The following is a 6,000-nucleotide window of genomic DNA, read 5'->3' as shown; positions in this document are numbered from 1 at the left end:
CAGACCGTGGTAGCTTATTCACTTCAAGATTCTGGGCAAGTTTCCAAGAAGCAATGGGAACTCATCTGTCATTCAGTACTGCGTTTCATCCTCAATCGCAAGGACAAGTTGAACGCGTCAATCAAGTTCTCGAAGACATGCTTCGAGCTTGTGTTATTTCCTTCGGCAAGAAATGGGAGGAATCTCTCCCGTATGCTGAGTTCTCTTATAATAATAGCTATCAAGCTAGTCTGAAGATGGCCCCCTTCGAAGTGTTATATGGACGAAAGTGCCGAACCCCTCTGAACTGGTCAGAAACTGGGGAACGTCCACTCTTCGGTCCGGATATTATCCAAGATGCCGAAGAACAAGTCCGCATTATTCGCGAGAATCTCAAGACTGCTCAGTCACGTCAGAAGAGTCAGTATGACCGTCATCATAAAGACATGGTCTATCAACCTGGCGAAAAGGCTTATCTTCGAGTCACACCTATGAAGGGTGCTCACCGCTTCGGGATCAAGGGCAAACTAGCTCCTCGCTATATTGGCCCATTCACTATTCTCGAAAGGCGTGGAAAAGTGGCATACCAACTGGAGCTACCGCCGAACCTTTCTCAGGTTCACGATGTGTTCCATGTGTCACAGCTCCGCCGTTGCTTCAAGGATCCAATCCGAGCTGTGGATCATGAAGTGCTCGAATTGCAGCAAGACCTCTCCTATAAGGAGCATCCGGTCCGCATTCTCGACCAAGCTGAACGCCGCACACGTCAGAAGGCGATCAAGTTTCTCAAAGTCCAGTGGTCGCACCATTCTGAAGATGAGGCCACTTGGGAACGAGAGGATCGTCTGCGCGAAGAATACCCCGCACTGTTTCCTTCTACCTCCTAAATCTCGGGACGAGATTTCTTGTAGTGGAGGAGATTTGTAACACCCTGAGAATCATGCTACAGTAACTCCCTGTGATTAAGCTAATCATGTTGCTAAACAGGGCTTGATCACATTTGAATCACCTTCCTTTTCAAACTCCTAGTTCAAACTTCAAATATAATTAAAGTGGAAAATAAAAGTTTTCAAAAATTTAAACAAAAATGTTCGGTGGGTGCCAAATAATACACTGGTAATTATGGTGGAGGAAACACATTTTTATAAAATACCTAAATACTTTTAAATGAAATAAAACAGAAAAGAAAAATAAACAAATAAAAAGAAAACAGAAAACAAAACAGACAGAGAAAAAGAAAAAAAAGGAGAAGGCCCTTCCCCCCCACTGGACCCCGTGGCCCAAACTGGGCCGCCACCCCCGACCCCCCGGCCCAGCCCACCTCTCCCCCGCGTCCCCTTCCCTGTTCCCCCGACCGGGGTCGGAACAGGGGCCGTCCCCGCCGCACCCCCTCGCCGGCGACGGGGAGGATAAGGGCGCCAGCACCCCCGCCTCCTCGGGCCTCTCTCCCACTCACCCCCGCTCCCTCTCGGCCTCTGCGCCTCCCCCCCGCCAGATCCACCTCCCTCTCCCCTTCGATCCCCTCTGCCCGAGCGCGCTCGCCGCCGTTCACCGTCGTTCCCGCGGCCACCGTGCCCCGATTGCCCCGACGACGTGCCCGAACGGCTCCCCGCCCTCGACTACGTCACCTCCGCCTCTCCGTTGAAGCTTGGAGCCACTGCACCGACCTCCACGAGCTCGTCTTCAACCTTCGGGTCACCGGCGTTCGTCGCCGATTCCGGCTACCCCGCGCCCTCCCCGAGCTCACTGCCACTCCCTACGGCTCCGCTGTGAGCTCCCGCTTCTCCTCCCCCTCTCCGTTAGCTCGCCCGCGTCCCCTAGCTGCTTCTCCACGCGCGCCCGAACGCCACGCCGCGGAGCTCGCCGCCGGCGGGTCTCCGGTGACCAAATGGTCACGGGCGTAGGCCCGCTAGCTCGACCGCGTCGTGCCGCACCCGCCTAGCTAGTTAGTTCGGCCGCTCGCGCGCTCTAACGCCGCACCCGCCCCAGCCCGTAGCACCTCGCCGCCGGCGAGCTCGTAGAACTCGCCCCCGCCCGTTCCAGCCCCTCCGGCCACCACCGTTGGATGCGCGACGCCGAGCCGCGTCGAACGCGCCCAGCCACGACCCCGCAAACCCTCTGTGCGAGAAACCCGCACCCCTCCCGAGCCGCGCCGCCGCGTTTGGCTCGCCGGAGTCGCTCCGGCGCCGGCCGCCGACGTGGCTGGCCTGGGGCCACCCCAGTGCCCCTGCCAGTGGGCCCCGTGGGCCCCGTTGACTGGGTCAACGTGCTGACTGGGCAGGCCCAGCCACTGACATGCGGGCCCCGCCGCAAAATTAAAAAAGAAAAGAAAAGAAAAATGTTTTATAAATAAAAATAATTAGATTAACTAATCACTCACTGACATATGGGGCCCACCCCTCTAATTAGACTGTTAGTTTAGTTTAAATAAATATTAGACTAACAGAGGCTGACATGTGGGTCCCACTGGACCCACCTGTCTGGTTTGACTGGTCAGCCGACCTGTTGACCTGCTGACGTCAGCATTGCCTCATGCTGACGTCATAATTCATTTTTGCTTAATATAAATAATTCCAGAAATTCAAATAAACTTTGAAAATTCATATCTTTTAAACCGTAACTCGGATGAAAATGTTTTCTATATGAAAGTTGCTCAGAACGACGAGACGAATCCAAATACGCAGTCCGTTCGTCCACCACACCTCCCTAACCTATCGAACTAGCAACTTTCCCCCTCCGGTCCGTCTGTCCGAAAACGCGAAACATCGGGAATACCTCCCGGATGTTCCCCCCTTCACCGGTACCACCTACTGTCGCGTTAGGACACCCCTAGCACCGCTCATTGTCATGTCACGCATCGTCATGCTTATGTTTGCATTGTATTTACTGTTTCTTCCCCCTCTTCTCTCCGGTAGACTACGAGACCGACACTGCTGCTGCCCAGTTCGACTACGGAGTCGACGACCCCTCCTACTTGCCAGAGCAACCAGGCAAGCCCCCCCCCTTGATCACCAGATATCGCCTATACTTCTCTATACTGCTTGCATTAGAGTAGTGTAGCATGTTACTGCTTTCCGATATCCTATTCTGATGCATAGCCTATCCTTGCTACTATTGTTGTTACCTTTACCTGCAATCCTACATGCTTAGTCTAGGATGCTAGATTTCCATCAGTGGCCCTACATTCTTGTCCGTCTGCTGTGCTATACTATCGGGCCGTGATCACCTGGGCGGTGATCACGGGTATATACTTATATACTATATACATGACACATGTGATGATTTAAGTCGGGTCGGCTCGTAGGAGTACCCGCGAGTGGATCTTTGTGGCGGAGCGACAGGGCAGGTTGAGACCGCCTAGGTGAGAGGTGGGCCTGGCCCTGGTCGGCGTTCGCGGTTACTTAACACGCTTAACGAGATCTTGGTATTTGATCTGAGTCTGGCCATTTGGTCTATACGCACTAACCATCTACGTGGGAGTAGTTATGGGTATCCCGACGTCGTGGTATCAGCCGAAGCTCTTTTGACGTCAGCAACTGAGTGGCGCGCGCCGCATTGGACCGTAAGCTCGCGCTTGTATTAAGGGGGCTAGGTCTGCTTCCGGCCGCGTACGCAACGTGCAGGTGTGCATAGGGCGATGGGCCCAGACCCCTGCGCGCATAGGTTTAGACCGGCGTGCTGACCTCTCTGTTGAGCCTAGGTGGGGCTGCGACGTGTTGATCTTACGAGGCCGGGCATGACCCAGAAAAGTGTGTCCGGCCAAATGGGATCGAGCGTGTTGGGTTATGTGGTGCACCCCTGCAGGGAAGTTTATCTATTCGAATAGCCGTGTCCCTCGGTAAAAGGACGACCCGGAGTTGTACCTTGAGCTTATGACAACTAGAACTGGATACTGAATAAAATACACCCTTCCAAGTGCCAGATACAACCCGGTGATCGCTCTCTAACAGGGCGACGAGGAGGGGATTGCCGGGTAGGATTATGCTATGCGATGCTACTTGGAGGACTTCAATCTACTCTCTTCTACATGCTGCAAGATGGAGATGTCCAGAAGCGTAGTCTTCGACAGGACTAGCTATCCCCCTCTTATTCTGGCATTCTGCAGTTCAGTCCACTGATATGCCCCTTTACACATATACCCATGCATATGTAGTATAGCTCCTTGCTTGCGAGTACTTTGGATGAGTACTCACGGTTGCTTCTCTCCCTCTTTTCCCCCTTTTCCTTTCTATCTGGTTGTCGCAACCAGATGCTGGAGTCCAGGAGCCAGACGCCACCGTCGACGACGACACCTACGACACTGGAGGTGCCTACTACTACGTGCAGGCCGCTGACGACGACCAGGAGTAGTTAGGAGGTCCCAGGCAGGAGGCCTTGCCTTTTCGATCGTTACTACTTTTGTGCTAGCCTTCTTAAGGCAAACTTGTTTAACTTATGTCTGTGCTCAGATATTGTTGCTTCCGCTGACTCGTCTATGATCGAGCAATTGTATTCGAGCCCTCGAGGCCCCTGGCTTGTATTATAATGCTTGTATGACTTATTTATGTTGTAGAGTTGTGTTGTGATATCTTCCCGTGAGTCCCTGACCGTGATCGTACACATTTGCGTGCATGATTAGTGTACGATCAAATCGGGGGCGTCACACCTCCCCCCATTATGCATAAATTGTCAAGTCTTTTACATTAGCCATTTTTGATGGTACTTGTGCGTCAAAGACGAGTTTTGGTCATGGACCCAAGGTTAAAATCTTCGCGGTGCCATACCTCTTGACTCAAACATAGGTGGCCTCGGCCACCGCCCTCTTTTAAAGAGGTTGTTTTCTGTCCGTTTGTGCTGTTAAGCGGTAGCGCTCTTTGCCCCTTTTGGTGTCTTGATGCCAAATGGGGAGAGAGAGGTAGAGGTTAGGGATTTGCTTTCGCGTGACATATGGTGTAAGACATATGCTACCTTATCTTTTATCTTTATGTCTATCTAGCTTATCAGTACCTTATAAATTGCTAGTTTATCATGCACTTATGTATCTTGTCTATCTAACTTGCTGGTACCTTACTTAGTGCTTGTTGGACTATAAAATATAGGGGGAGTGTTGATCCTAATGTGTGTGTCTTGCATTCCATTCGCACTATTACTAGGCGCACACATTCAGGGGGAGCCCGTCTATATTTTGTAGTTCTGAGTTTCTTTACTTTCATTTCTTATCCTTATGCAAATCCCTGGTTGTCATCAATCCACCAAAAAGGGGGAGATTGTTAAGTCATATATCTCTAGATGTAGTTTTGGTGATTGATGACAACATGTTTGCGGACTAATCTTGTGCTTTGAGTATTTCAGAGGTTTAGGTTTACCCTTTGGCACGGGACGATTTATTTCCCCTCGGAGTGTGATTCAAGACGGTGTAGCTCTTTTGTTCCTAGTTTGGTGATCTAGGTTCGTAGGAGTCACTGTACTATCAAGAGGGGGTCCGCTGTGGCATAGCTTGGGTGGAATCAACACGTACACATCTTTGTCACTCCTCCTTTGCCCTTCCGCTTCGATGGAGAGTCTTTTCCCCTTCTCTTTGTGCATCTTGGGGTCCCAGCGGTACAAGCGGTAGTACCGCTTAGTGTCACAGGCGGCAGTACCGCTTGTGGGCGCGGTACTACCGCCTGTGGACCCTCAGTCCTAGTACCGCTGGGTATCAGGCTCCTACCGCGTCGACTCGAGGAGGCCACTTCTCGTGTCGGATTGTGCGGCACTAGGCAGCGGCAGTAGTGTGGTAGTGCCGCTTACGAGCGGTAGTACCGCCCTGCTCTGCGGTAGTACCGCTTGGGTCCCTGCGCGGCAGGACCGTGTGTTGAAGCGGTAGTACCGCTGGTATCAGCGGTAGTACCGCTCTCACCAGCGGTAGTACCGCCCTCTGCGGGGCTGTTGGGGGGGGGTAACGGTTGGTTTGTTGCCCCCCCCTATAAAAGGGGGTCTTCTTCTCCAAAGTTGACCCACCTCTTCCCCCAAAAGCTCCATTGTTGCTCCAAGCTCCATTTT

The sequence above is a fragment of the Triticum aestivum genome, chromosome 3D (assembly GCF_018294505.1).
Source record: "Triticum aestivum cultivar Chinese Spring chromosome 3D, IWGSC CS RefSeq v2.1, whole genome shotgun sequence".
Lineage (NCBI taxonomy): Eukaryota > Viridiplantae > Streptophyta > Magnoliopsida > Poales > Poaceae > Triticum > Triticum aestivum.
The sequence above is the reverse complement of the archived record's forward strand: the minus strand, read 5'-3'. Positions refer to the sequence as shown.